A 12,793-nucleotide genomic window follows, 5' to 3' on the forward strand; every position below is an offset into this window, starting at 1 on the left:
GCCACTTGTACTTATGTAAACCAACCAGAAATCCCAGCCTCTATGTGCTTTTCAGGCATGTTAAGCCATTTTGTCTTTGGCTATGGACACAAAGGAAGCTTAGCAAAGACCTCCAGGTTCAAAGTCCCTTCCCACAAAATTATGATCTGACCCAGGCAAGTGATCCAAGCTTCCCCAAATCCTCCTGACTTTAGGCATTTGTCCACTATTCCAGTCAACTAAAGAAATTACTTGATCCCATTTACTCTTCCAACAAACAATGATTGCTCACCTGCTCTGTGTCAGGAACTCTGCTGAGCTCTGGGAATAAAGCTGTGAATAAGAAAAACCTGGTCCCTTCCTTCCCAGAGCATATACACAAGCAGACAAGGTAGACGTTGGCTAAACAGTTCCAGTATGATGGGAGGTAAGCAGCAGAATTGCACTGGTGCCTTCCCAGCCTCATGAGCCGCAGTAAAGACTCACACTTTATCCCAAGGGTTGGGGGCGGAGCCATTTAAGAGGCAGCACCATGCAGCCACCTGTTCTGAGGGCAGTGCTCTTCCTGAGAGCTTCCACATCCTTTAGGGAGCTTCCCCCTGCCCTTCGGGGTTTTGAGCTGGAGAGCATTTGGACGCACTTAAATGTTTACAAACGCAGTTAAGTAGTGATGTTGAGGGTGGATGCATTATCTCTGACCACACCCCACGGAGATTGGAAACAGCTTTCCAGGATCTCAGGGGCGTCTAACTGAGGTGAGTGATAGTCCTAGAGACCACACACAGGCCCCTCTTACATTCTTACACCTCTGTCTCTACTTTCCCAAGACAGGGGGGAAAAAAACCATCCTAACATTGTGATGCCACAGCGCCTTCCCTGCTGGGCCAGGAGGTTTGTGAAAATCACCAAGCAGGCAGCATGGGGATTCTTGGTTAACACACAGCATCTACACGCAGCCGGCTGGGTGACGTTAGGAGAATGACTTAAATCTTCATCTCCATTTTAGTTTTCCATTAGCTAAACGAAGAGAAAGTAAACCTGAAAGTCTAGGCCGTAGCTGACATTCATGAAGTTATCATGGGAATCATAGTTATAAGGAAAATGAAATAAAAATGAACTTCCCACTGAAAATGTTAACTGGAAAAATACCTTCTAATTTCAATCAGTTATTCCTCAGAAGGCTTTTCCATGTCATAGCTTAGAGGCAGGACCACAAAAACAGGTCAGGAAAATGGTGATTTTTGGAGGGGTCTGAGGGAAGGGAGAAGGAAGGTTACAGTTTTTTCCCCTCCCAGAATGTTATATTTATTAATAGAAGAAACTATCATTAGCCAAAACTTGGGTTTTGGACAGCAAGGCTTTCTGCTTACAAACAAACACAGCTTAGGCATGTTTCATTTAGCTCCCTAAGCATGAGTGGGATTGCCCGGGTCAGGTTTAGAGAGTGATTTATGGTGACGTGTGTGGAGAACGGGGCGGGGGTGTGGTTTGGGAGCCTCAGCGGGGCTTGGGAGCTTGACACCAGAACCAGCGGAATTGATTGAGGGAGATTTCATTTCCTCTGCCTGAGTGGGAATGCTATCAGAGAGGGCATTTGGGGAAATGATTCTTATAATTTGTTCCCAGAGTAACCCAGAGAAACAGTTTTGCCTTGCAGCTGAAACTGCCCTTTGGGGAAAGGCCTATCACGCCACCAAGACGGCATCAGCATTTTCCTCCAAGCCAGCTCTGCTCCTGCCTGCAGCTGAGAGCTGGGTCTGAACCAAAGTGCAGGACGGGTCAGGGGATGGTGCTCCCTGGTTCCTCCTTCCTGCTCGCCTCACTTCTGCTTAAAGACTCCAGGCCAGGCTGGGCTTCTCGGGTTATGTGCAGGGTTGACTCTGTCCAAGAAGCGCGCGCACACACACAGACACACACACCAGGGCTCCGTCAGCAACTGCATTCTCCTTCCCCCTTTCTGCTTCCAGCAAATATTAGGCAGCTTTGGCTATGTCCCAGGTAGTAGATCTGGGAGTCAAGTCATCAGTTTAGAGGTGTTGGTTGAAGTGTGTGCAGACAAGGAGAAGAGTATGCAGGCAACTGGAACTGCTCCCAGCCGAGTGGGAAGTGGTGGGAATCCTGTGACATCTCTAGTGACAGGCCCTAAGATGCCCAGGACTGGGTCCTCAGTCATTCCAAAGATCTGGGGTTAAAGGTTCAAAGTCTTTTATTTTTCCTCATCGGACTTTGTTTTGACACCACGTAGAGAGAATGGAGAGGACAACTTTTTCTATGACAAAAGGAGAATGTGTTTTTCTGTAGAAAACATGTCATGTCATTTCTTGGCTGGTCAGGGTCTATGGCCCCTTTCCAACAGTGCCCAGAGAAAAGGGCAGCCAGCCTCAGGCCTTACCGTGTGTGGAAGGCTGAATAACAGTCCCTCAAAGATGTTCACACCCTAATCCCTAGAGCCTGTGGATATACTGTTGCCTTACCTAGGTAGAGAGGAACTTTGCAGATGTGATGAAGTTAAGGATCTTGAGAAGAGAAGACTCCCCTGGCTTATCTGGGTGGGCCCAATGTCATCACAAGGGTCTTTATAAGAGGGAGGCAGGAGGAATAAGAGTCGGAAGAGGAGAAGGCCATGTGACGATGGAAGTAGAGGGGCATAGAGTCAGTGGGAGAAGATGTCACTCTCCTGGCCTTGGAGATAGAGGAAGGGGCCCTGAGCCAAGGAATGTAGGCAGCCTCTCGAAGCTGAAAAAAGCAAAGAAACAGATTCTTCCTTAGAGCCTTCGGATGGCATGTAGCCTTTCATCACTTTGATTTTAGACTTCTGACCACCAGACTGTAAATAAAGTTTTGTCTTAGGCCACTAAGTTGTGATAATTAGGAAAATAATATAAATTAACAGAAAACCAATCCACCATGTTAGTGTAAGACTGTTTGGCTTCCAGCCACCAGTCTCTGCATCTCTTTCTGAAAGCACCACATGCCAGAGGTGTTTGGAGATCATCTGTCCCCACCTCCCCCCAAGAGCTATCAAGCAATGACTGGTGAGAGCTGATGGATACAAACCCCAGCTCCTTTGCCTGGGGGGGTGAAATAACTTTGCAATGTGGGTTCCACACAGGCTCCCCAGGTTCCCCAGTGGGATTAAGTTCCAGGGTGGCAGCTGGCTTGGTTAGCTTGCCTACCAGCTGCCTTCACCTCCCTGTGTCAGTTTCCCAGTGTCCTCCAGGTGCTTCTGGGGTCACCTTCCAAATATACGACTTGCACTGGAATCCTTGTCTCAGGGTCTGTTTTTCAGGGAACTAAAACTAAGATGGGCTATGATCAGAGCCTTGCTTTCCTGAGCTATAGTAGAGCCACTAACGAGTTAAATGACTCAAGCCAGACCCACCAGACAGTCCCAGCTGGAAAATGAAACTTAAACAAAGAGACAAGATAAGGGCCAGTAAACCAAGGTGTGGTCAGCCTCCTGACCACACTGCTCCCATTGGGTGTCTCCCAGTCTCTACCTGTCTCAGGATCTGTGAGCCTATGTGGTCCTTCCAGTGAACCACTTCCTCTTAAATTGGCCAAAGTTGATTCCTGTAACCAGCTTTGCAGTCAATAAAAACCTTAACAGGTGGAGAATTTGGGAAGGAGTAAAGGAAGGAGGCACACTCTTCAAAAAACAGAAACTGTACCCTGAAAGTAGAAGGGTAGACAATCAGACTTGCCACATGGAAGGCTTGGCTAAACATGGCTTTCAACGTTTTTCAAATGAAAGACTCCAGGGCATCCATTCTGCCCTTTCTCTGCCAGTATCAGCAAGGACAATTAGGAAGGACAATATCTAGGTGAGGCCACAGGATTTTGCTGTGAGCATGGAAATTTGGAGATTTATTTAATGAGCAGAAAAGCAGGTGGCCAGGAAACCTTCCCTTCCTGTTATGCAATACTTACAGGTGATAGGACCCCCTTCTTATGTTGTTCTGGGTAGACCCATGATGGACTGAGCTTATCCTGATAAGCAGAACTGATCCTTAGTATCAGATACACAGCAGGGGAGAGAAACACAAAGATTATCCTTAAGAATCTGTAGGAGACTCGTTCAATGGTTTATGGACAACAACAGAATGTGTTGAAATAGTGCCAATGACACTTAGATTCTAGAGAACTGGTTTCTAGTTCTATTACTAACTGTGTAAACTTTGACAAGAAACTTCATTTCCCTGTGTCTCTGTTTTCTTCAATTGTCAAATAACTGGACATGATTGCTCTGTGGCCTTGTGGCTATAGAACATCATTTTTTTTTTTTTTTTTTTTTGGTGATATGGTGCCAGCCAACTTATCATGGCCAACTGTCATGGTCATGAAATTGAGTAGACATATCTCCCCCGGCCTACATGGCTGCTTCCTCATCATACCCAGCCTCCGACAACCTGGGAGTTTGAAACTGAGAATCTAAATTCTTTTCTTTCAACATGAAATAGAAGCCAAAGGAATAGGGTTATACCTCTAAGCTTAATTTTACTTGGTTTACTTCCAAATACCATAGACCAGTGTTTTAGGTGAATATATTGGCTTTGAAAGAGGAAAAAGTCAAAAGAACATTTTACTCTTCATTAGGTATAAAATGAAAATATTTCTGTTCCTTCCAGAATGCAAGGGCATTTGGCTTCCTAAAGCTGCTTTAAGAGAAATATGTTTATTCTGGGGATACTTAAGCTTACCATTTTCTGTAAAACTGCTACTTCTTAGGACTCTAGCTAAAACCCCTGATCTGCCGAACGAATTCATTTTGCAAACATTTTGAACACTTGCTATAAACCAGACACAGTTAAGCAATGGAATTCAAAGCCATACAATATATACAGTAGCCCTCCCCTTTTCTGTGGGGGATATATTCCAAGAAGATCTTGAAAATAGCACCAGATTCCATATACACTATGTTTTTCTCCTTTATATACCTACCTATGATAAAGTTTAACTTATAAATTGGGCACAGTAAGACATTAACAATAATAATAATAAAAGAGAACAATAATAACAATATACTGTAATAAAAGTTCCCTTTCTCTTTCAAATATCTTATTGTACTCTACTGCAGATAACTGAAACAGTGGAGGGCAAAACCATGGATAAGGGGGTACTACTGTAATGTTTTTTATTTAAAAACTCACATTTATTCATTTAGTCCACAACTACATTCTGGGCACCTATTATATGCTAGAAACAAAGAAGCAGGAGGGAACAAGCCACAGTCTCTAACTTTAGGGAGTTCCCACACCAGTGGCCAAGAGGGTCAGCAAAAATGGGCTATTCTGATACTGTAGGGAGAGAGATTTTTAGATGCAGGTAACTGACAGTAAGGAGCCATCACTGCTGTGTGGAGGGGTCAGGAACGGCCTCTGGAGATGCTGACTGTTCAACAGAAGCAGGGAGTCAGGCAGACAGGTAGTTGGTCGGGGGTAAGGCCGATGAGGAGAATTCTAGGTAAGGAGACAGAAGTGTGACAAGGCAACCTGTTTCCTTCCTGAGGGCCACAAATACCGAACTTGGCAGAAACAGGAAAAGGACGATGCTCTCTGCCTAAAACCTCTTTCTTTCCCTCATTCCATGAATATGAAACCATTCAAAGATCCCCAGGTGGATGAGAAAACTCAGTTTACAAGCAAGAAATGTTGGAGCCATAAGCTGTCTTCTCCCACTGGGAAGGAGAGGGAAGGGATCACGATGCTCTGGGACTTTCTCGTCTCTCAAGGTCTAGGTTTAAATACCAGCTCAGCCACTTCCCAGCCCCAGGACCTTGGGCAAGCTACTTAACCTCATCTGTGAAATGTTACTAATAAGAGGATTCTCCTAAAATTGTTGGGACAATTAAATGGGGAAATGACTATAAAGGCATCTACTAAGTGATCAATAAACACTATAAATATTTTAAATTTTCTCTTGATCTTTTATAATGAGTAACTTTTGGCTCCAATGACAAATGTTTATAGTTATTAAATGTGTTGGGTAATAATTTCCAAATTGTACTGGCTTATTCTTTACAACAGCATGTGAATATAGAGCCAGTCTTATTAATTAAAAACATTCCAACAATTATTTATAAAACCAATAGATCCTGATTTAAATTCTTCCACGATTTTACTTTTATTTTCATTAAGGTGTCACCAAAATGAGGGACACTGATGTCAATTTCTCCTTTCCAAATAATGACACTCCTTACATTCAAATCCCATTTTTGGTGTAAAGTCCTGGCAGAGTTCAAAATATGATTCTGTGTGACTTTGTGTGCTTTTAGATTTGATGGATAATATATGTATGTGATTTGTTAACTCCTCATCTACCATTTACTAGCTGTGTGATCTCAAGCAAGTTACTTCACCTCTCTGTGCTTCTTTTTACACTTATTTCACAATGAGATCACAAGTTGCTGCAACAGTGAAATGAATTAATTTATGCAAAGCACTTAGGATAGTGCCTGATACATGCCAAGTTTACAATTAAAGTTAGATACTATTATTAATTCTTATTACAAAAATCTTAGACATTCAACTAAAATGGGTTGTAAACTAATTCATAAGGACCACAATTATTATTGACTATGAAACTTTCTGTATTAGTTATCCATTGCTACCTAAAAAGGTACTTTAAAACCTTGTAGCTTAAAATAATAATCATTGCTTACTTCTCGTGATTTTTGTGAGCCAGGAATCTACGAGTAGCTCAGCTGGCCAGTTCTGTCTCTGGTTGTTTCTGTCCCTCTCTCCAGAAGGCAGCCCGCCCAAAATGTCCAGGCTCTGGGGTCGCATAGATTCCCCAGGATCCACTGGCCCCCTGCGGCTCCCACAGTCTAGACCAGCACAGTGGAGTCAAGGCCATGTCTGCCTTTTCCAGAGTCCGTCATGCACTGTTGCTCACCATGGCACATGGCCAGGCTTGCAGTGTCTCCAGCAGATCACAGCCCCTCACAGCATTACAGATGGAGGTGCCCCATGCCCAGGTGTCAGGAGCTGCACTGGGATACCTCCTACAGCAAACATGTGTCCCCTCTTCCCCCTGACTTTGGCATCATTTTGGAAGGCAGTTTGGTGCCAGGTTGCAAAATGTTTGTGTGGGAATAAGCAAGAAAACTGAGGGCTGAAGCCCCATGGGGAAGACAAAGGTACACGGCAAGTGGAGAAGCAATATGGCACCTGCCATCTCAAATTGGGCCTTTGGTGACAGGAAGTGCCCAAAGGATGCTGGCAGCCTGGTGCTTTGTGGTCAAGAAGTTCCCAGTTCTCTGGCAGCAGCAGCTTTTGGGCTCACAAGGGTAGAAAGACTCTCTAGCAGCTTGGGAGACTGCTGACTGCCAGAGATGTGAGGAAAAAAACCACCCACCTACCCTTTTCACTGGACTCCAAGCCTCTGGGGGTTGACTTCTGCAATATCTTGCTCCTTCTTGTTCTGCTCTGCAACTTCCCCCCTGCTCCCCTCCCCATTCATGAAGAAAGAATGGTCCACCTTTATAGCTTGGAACAATGACAAGAACCATTTAAAGACTGCCTGAAAGGTAACTCATTTAAAAAAACTAAGGTTCACATGGCAGCCTGTCCCTCTGAGCAGAGCAATCAAGTTAGGGCTGCCCTGTGTGGCTACAGAAGGACTCCCTTCTCTCTAGAGCAGCCAGGGCAGTGGAAAAGGAACACGATAATTGAATGCCTGGCCCAGACATAATTGCAGTGTTTGGTCTCTCTTGAGCCACCGAGGAGAGCTCTCAAGGCCAATTTGCCGGCTGCAGCTTGGGGTCAGACGTGGGGCTTTTCTGCCAGAAGCAAAGCTCAGCAATAATATGGGGCCCAACTCAGTTCTGACCCTCTCCTGCCTCTCTGTCTACCAAGATGTCTGCCCTGTGCAGGGGGCCTAAGGCGAAGAGCTGCTAATGAGCCCAGCTCTGTTTTGGGAGCTTCGTGCTCTGCACTGTGATGTCACCCACCCAGTGGTTCTCTATATCTCAGAAGAGCCCAGCCACAGTACCATGGAAAGTAGCCAGAGGAAGAGAACATTGGTTTCTGTGTACATGCGCAGGGGGAGCTGCAAGAACCCTGAGTGTCCAAATAGGGAAGAAGAATGAAACGAATCCTGCAATGGGTGGCAAGGATAGCCTGGCCTGTTACTGGCGGGTTATACTCAAGCCATGCACAACATAATGTCAACCAAACATTTCCAGCAGCTGGGTGAGACCAAACCCATAGCCAGACACAGGTACAGAGAAAACACATCTATATACAGAGAGGACAACACTCAAAGCTGAAGATGTTTGTGTCAGTCCTGAACAAGTGAGCTGAGAGTAGTGAGAAACAGACCACTGGGACATGTCCCAGGAGTTTTCAAAGCAACACCTCCACCTTTTACAAACAGCAGAGGAAATTTTGCTACATGGAAAAAAAATTACAGGCAGAGTAAAAACTGAGGAGCCCGCATGACAGTCTTAGCTACGGAGTAATTCCATTTTCATAAGTTGATTTGAAAATGTCCAGAGAAGTGGGACATACAGGAAGATCTATACCACTCATCTGACACCTCCTCAGCTATAAAGAGCACCAGATGAATGCATCGCATGGTGTTGATCCCTTCCTAATTTATTGCAAGAATCCCACACCCAAATTATTTGAGGAAAGTGACCATTTTTCACTGTTTGCCTTCATGGACAAGATCACTTGGGGGCAATCCAAATGGCAGATTTGTTCAAGCAATATACATTTGGTCTGGGCACATTTTTGAATTGATGAATGAATATGGATGTTTTGGGTGCTCGGAATTCATACTTTGAAGAAAAAAAAAAGAAGAAAGAAACTAACTGAATCCAAGGCGTAAAAGGGCAGCCTCACCTCCTCTCTTCAACTTGTCAGTGACTGGGAACAAATCTCTTTTCTTAACCCTTCAGTATATCCGTGGCTTCCAAACTCTGTCATCAGTAAATCCTTTCTCAAATACAAGTTTACATAGAGCACCAAATACCAAAGAAGTTCAGCACAGTGGCCATGAGGAAGTAGGGCAGGGCCTGTGGGACCGCAGGAACCCCCATCTCCTACCTGCTGTCACGCCCGGGATCCCCTCATGCATGTCCTGGATACTCCCTGGAACACCGTTTGGCTCTGCACAAATACACAAAAGTAGTCTTGGTGGAGGGAAAAATATTTAAAAGTTAATTTTACACCTCTTTTCTTGAACTTATTTTTTTTTAAATAATAGCAGTATGTCTTTCCCAAGATTAGTGGTAACTTCCAGTCCTGTAAGGTCGATTCGTGGCAAGTATCCTATACAAGCGTACCATTTTTTATCTTTCATACTGTATTTTTACTGTACCTTACTGTTACAATTGTCTGCAGTATTCAGTACAGTGACGTGCTGTACAGGTTTGTAGTCTAGGAGCAACAGGCTATCCCATACAGCCTAGATGAGTAGTAGGTTATACCACCTAGGTTTCTGTAAATGCACTCCATGATGTTTACACAACAAAAAACTGCCTAATGATGCATTTATCAGGATGTATCCCCATCGTTAAATGACACATTACTGTATATACATCCCATTTGTTCTGCTTCTCTATAGAACTCTGACTGATACAGTCATAAGAAAATGAACTTTAGGGAGATTTGGAGAGGAGTGAAAGGAGAGGCACTACTTAAAGTTGCTAGAAGAGACTGATCAAACCTGACCCACAGAGTTACCAAGACCTTTTTTGACTAGGGGCCCCCAAAGGTGGAGACTGACTCTTTCTTATGCATTCTTGAATCCTCAGGTATCAGTGCAGAGTGGTTACATTTCTTGCAAGATAAGCATTCCTAACTTGCTCAATGCAGAACTCACATAAGAATAACTTACACAGTACAGCTGTTTTGTTTTGTTTTTTTCTCTTGAAGGAGGGAACCATTGTGCGGCAATCACTTTGTTTCACATTTTAGAATTTCTTCTAAATTATATGAATTCAGAACACTTCATTCACTCCCTTTGCAGAGAAAGTCAATCTGGTTACCTATAAGTATTTAGTCAACATGGAGGACAATTCTTAGCTTTTTGACCAACTATGTGTGTGAACGTAAGAAAAGGATTCTACATAATGGTCAAGAAGAGTACTAGGGCTGGAGTCCTGGGGACCTGAGCTCAAATTTCAGCTGTGTCACTTACTCTGTCTCCCACCACAGATCCTCACTAGACACCTTAACTGCTGTGAGTCTCAGTTTCCTCTCCTGTAAAATTCAAGGTTGAGAGAATACTATCTGTCTCGTAGGTTTATGGAGGTTTTATGAAGAATAAATTTAAAACCTATGTAAAACTTTCTTGCATAGAGCCTAGAACATATTAGGAACTTAACAAATTTTACCTATCATAACTAACAAGAAAAATTTTAAACAAGTTTTCTTCTTGTAACCAGCAACGGAAAGAAATGACATCTAAAAGCGAAGAAGAGACAAGATCAAGAAAGACCAAGTTAAACAGGGCAGCAGGCAAAGATCCTTTAAAGTAAACCTCTCCTTGACCAAAATCTGCCTCAGCATGTACTCTCACATGACACGTAACTGTGGTGGACACATGCCGTGTGTGTGACTACCCAGAGTGTTTGGAGTGGCCCTTTCTATGTTTGGAGAATGTCCCATATTTAAGTCTGTCTCCCTCATGTGGAAGCCAGAATTCACTCACTTAATTTTTCAGACTTCCTTGTAACTAAGGCATGAACAGGTAACCTCAAGCCCACCAATCACATATTCCTGACTTGGATTTGGAAGAGAAAGGAGTTGCCATGCGGAATCCATTCTCTGCTGAGGGTGGCTGACTAAGGCAGAGAGAACTCCTGTTTCAGATGGAGCAGTGGCTGAGGTTGTGGAGAAAGCACCCCACACAGAGTGCCTGCCGGGAAACCTGCAGAGCTGGTGCCTGGTGGTGGCAGCACTTTGGTCTCTCCTAGAGCAGCCAGTGGAGCCATTTGGGCATTGTTCCTGCCTGCACAGCCTCCACGCCTAGTTATCTTGCTGTCTAAAATGCTACAAGCTACTTAATATCTTGGAATAAATTTATCGTATTGTTTAACCAGTAGAGTGGATCCTGGTATTTGCAACCATGAATGCTGCCGATTACCTGCATTCAAGACCACCAGTGCTTCACAGTACAAAACTGTGCCCTCAGTGAATACTGGAGCGTAAGTGAATATTCACAAAAATGATCACCAAAAATAAAAAAAAAGTTTAATATGTTCAGAAAATTGGGATTTAAAAGTTATGATGAATTATAAAAAGCTTTTCATTTTAGAAAATGGTTAATACATTTAGGAAGGAAAAGAATGAACACTGGTCATGAAAGATTTTGTGCTTTGCATATAATGTGCATTTTCTCATCAAGTCGACTTCGATTATATGGAATTCGATGAATCAAATACCACCGACTGGATGGTCTTAGTCACGGCACATGCATTAGGTGCTACCATCATAAACTGTAGGGGCATTAGCACCAATACTCTAACTCACAAAATAAAGATATAAATAGTGTGGGGACTGGAAAGAGTTTTCTGATTTCCTATAAGCACAACAGAATGAAATAATTGATTTATCTCCATTAATTAGCGTTGTTTGAAAAATCAGTCATTAACTATTCATTATTTTTATTCAACAAGTATTTATTTATTCAGGGACTACCATGTACCTGATATTATGCTGGGTGCCAGAAATAATTCATAATTCATAATATATCACCTGCTACTGATTTGATTAAATTCAACCCTTAGATTGTTCTCTCTGAAACCGCTTGATGGAAATGCAACTTTGGTGTCAACTAAAGTCTTCCAGCTCCTTAATACCTACATAAGATTGACTCAAAGGTTCTTTCCAAATGCCTGATGGATACCCCAATTGCCCTGATTTGATTAATTCATATTATATGCCTGTATCAAAACATCATATGTACCCTATAAAGATATGCAACTATTATGTACACATAATAATCAAAAATAAAAAATTTTTAAAAACCTCTTCGTATGTTCTGGAAAGTTTCATTACCCCCCCACACTCACACACACACACACACACAGACACACACACACACACAAAAACTATAAATGTTTGAGGTTGTGTTCTATTTCCCTCTGGCTTCTACTTTCCACTTCCCATGAATTGTACACCTTCTATTATATAGTTTGTGACTTTTTTTTAACCAGATATGGAATGTATAGTCTTTCCCTGATTCCCACATCTACTAGCAAAGAATCCCATTTCCATAAGACCTTTACGTGTACAGCAGATTTGGGGAGAGAGAGAGATGTTTATAGCACAGCAAGGCAAATAACTTCAAAATGAATATTTGCCATCTGAGCTTCAAAGCCCTTCTGTTCCCTGGCAATGGGACTCGGCCATCCCATCACTTCTATTCCTATTTTCCTTCTTTATGTCCTTGTGTCCCCTAATTCTTGTGTATTCCTATGTAACAAAATAGCTAAGAAATCAGACTTTGTAACCAGGCCTCTGGGGTGTGAAGCCCAGCTCTACCCATTATGATCCATGTGACCTAGGGCAAGTTACTAATATTTCATGTCTATGGGCCACAGTTTGCTTGTCTGTAAAATGGGGATCACACTAGTTCTCAAGTGTTTTTGTAAGGTGAGTTAATACACACACGTAGCTCCTAACACACAGTGGTGCATGCAAACATTAGAGCTTCTGCTGTTGCTAACACAGAGCAGCTCAACTACCTTATTTGTGCCATCACCTGGACTAAGCTATCTCACATTCTGGCCTGAGAAATGTTTATAACTAATTTTTTTTCCTAAGAAGAAATCTATTTCCATTCACTAAAATAATATTAATAT

The sequence above is a fragment of the Propithecus coquereli genome, unplaced genomic scaffold (genome assembly GCF_000956105.1).
Source record: "Propithecus coquereli isolate 6110/MARCELLA unplaced genomic scaffold, Pcoq_1.0 Scaffold153, whole genome shotgun sequence".
NCBI lineage: Eukaryota > Metazoa > Chordata > Mammalia > Primates > Indriidae > Propithecus > Propithecus coquereli.